At 44.8% G+C, this 2,264-nt stretch overlaps 2 non-coding genes across 2 annotated transcripts; both read left to right on the top strand.

The window, feature by feature from the left end:
• The first annotated feature begins 467 nt into the window (after positions 1-467).
• Positions 468-684, top strand: LOC139256373 (small nucleolar RNA U3). Its single transcript, XR_011592170.1, has one exon. It is a non-coding gene; the product is annotated as a small nucleolar RNA U3 (small nucleolar RNA).
• Positions 685-1,737: 1,053 nt separating this feature from the next.
• Positions 1,738-1,954, top strand: LOC139256376 (small nucleolar RNA U3). Its single transcript, XR_011592172.1, has one exon. It is a non-coding gene; the product is annotated as a small nucleolar RNA U3 (small nucleolar RNA).
• Positions 1,955-2,264: the final 310 nt, after the last annotated feature.

A 2,264-nucleotide genomic window follows, 5' to 3' on the forward strand; every position in this document is an offset into this window, starting at 1 on the left:
TTTCAAAATATACTTTATTCATATAAAAATTTGTACAGTACATTCAAAAGTAGTTCAGTACATTTAGCTGACGGAACTGCCAGCATTTTCCTACGCAAAGACACTTTATTTTCTTTCGCTGTCGTTAAAATTACAGAAAACGATAGAAAACGGTGTCTGTTGATTTCACTAACTTTTATAAATAGATTAGAGCCAAAAATTTAGCACAATGAAATAAACAGAACAGTTGCTGGAGACTGGTGGCTAATTTATGCAAATGCCCTGCCTGCTGGGTAATGGCAGAACGACAGAAACTGTATTTCTTTTTTACATAATTCTAACTTTACAAATGGTAGAATGTGATTAACTGTATTTATATTGGATTTCGTGTTAGGCACTGTGAATGGGCGAGAAGCGGGGTCGGAGCTCAGCCTATGTTAAAGGGGGTTTGCTGAGGGTGGAGAGCGGCGCGGCGGGAGCTTTATATTAAGACTATACTTTTAGGGATCATTTCTATAGTTTCTTACTTGAGAAATGTGTTCTAAAGTGTCTGGTCTCACGAACCACGAGGAGGAGTTACAGCGTTTCCTTCTGAGCGTGAAGCGGGCCACGAGTGTTGCTTTATGCAAGAGCTTGTGGCCATTGATGATCGTTCCCTTCTCTCAATGTGAGAGTTGTGGAGGGAGGAAACGCATTCTGAGTGGTTCCTTTTTTTAAAAGTTTAAAATTAGATCACTATTTTCATTTGTAAAAATAAGTTCTTGATTTTGTCAAAGCTGTATTCCAACAGAGGTTGCTTGTATAAAAGGAAGTTTGCTGAGTTTCTATCTGCTCAGGTGTTCCAAAGGTTCTGGCTGCGCAATGCGGAATAGTTGAACCGTTTTGAACCGCCTGCCCATTGTAGAAAAGTTTGTACAGGAAAACACCTTTGACCACAAGTGGCCTACACGTAATGTCCTTGAGGCCATATGGATAATGGACATGGTGGAACCAGGCGGATGGTTCCCTGAGCAGACAGCCCAATTTGGCAGAATGTCTCATCGCTAGAACGTTCAAACAAGCACCAAGACGTAGCCTTGCTGGTGGTGAGAAGCTCCCGTCAGATCCTTCATCCACACCCAGGATCTCAGTGCTACACTGTCCTCGAGGTGGCTGCGGGGTGCCACAAACCATCGCCCATTTCCTTCTGGAATGTGCCTTTGTAACGAAGGTCAGGAAAGAGATGCCGTGGTTTTTGTCAAGTTTCATCCCGAGCAGCTCCGTGGAGAGAAGAGATGATCGAAAGGCGAGAGAGAGAGAGAGGGGATCGGGGTATGGTGGTGGGGGGGGTGGGGGCGGAGAGAGTGGGGATCAGAGCGAGAAAGAGAGGAGATTGGAGGGGGAGATTTGGCAGAATTGGAGGGAGGGAGAGGGGAGAAAAGGGGGATTAGAAGGAAGGCGAGGGGAGATCAGAAGGGGTGAGAGAGAGGGGAGATTGGAGTGGGAGAGAGTGGATCAGAGTTAGAGAGGGGAATAGGAGGGAGAGGTATGAGAGCATCAGAGGGGGCTAGAGAGGAGGTCAGGGGTGGGTAAAGAGCATGACGAGCACAGTGGGACGGCAGAACGACAGAAACTGTATTTCTTTCTTACATAATTAACTGTATTTATATTGGATTTCGTGTTAGGCACTGTGAATGGGCGAGAAGCGGGGTCGGAGCTCAGCCTATGTTAAAGGGGGTTTGCTGAGGGTGGAGAGCGGCGCAGCGGGAGCTTTGTGTTAAGACTATACTTTTAGGGATCATTTCTATAGTTTCTTACTTGAGAAATGTGTTCTGAAGTGTCTGGTCTCACGAACCACGAGGAGGAGTTACAGCGTTTCCTTCTGAGCATGAAGCGGGCCACGAGTGTTGCTTTATGCAAGAGCTTGTGGCTATTGATGATCGTTCCCTTCTCTCAATGTGAGAGTTGTGGAGGGAGGAAACGCATTCTGAGTGGTTACTTTTTTTAAAGTTTAAAATTAGATCACTATTTTCATTTGTAAAAGTAGGCTCTTGATTTTGTCAAAGCTGTATTCCAACAAAGGTTACTTGTATAAAAGGAAGTTTGCTGCGGTTCTATCTGTTCAGGTGTTCCAAAGGTTCTGGCTGCGCAATGTGGAATAGTTGGACCGTTTTGAACCGCCAGCACATTTTACCATTTGTAAAGTTAGAATTATGTAAGAAAGAAATACAGTTTCTGTCGTTCTGCCATTACCCAGCAGGCAGGTCATTTGCATAAATTAGCCACCAGTCTCCAGCAATTGTTAT

This window comes from Pristiophorus japonicus, unplaced genomic scaffold (assembly GCF_044704955.1).
Source record: "Pristiophorus japonicus isolate sPriJap1 unplaced genomic scaffold, sPriJap1.hap1 HAP1_SCAFFOLD_715, whole genome shotgun sequence".
NCBI classification, from domain to species: Eukaryota; Metazoa; Chordata; class Chondrichthyes; family Pristiophoridae; genus Pristiophorus; species Pristiophorus japonicus.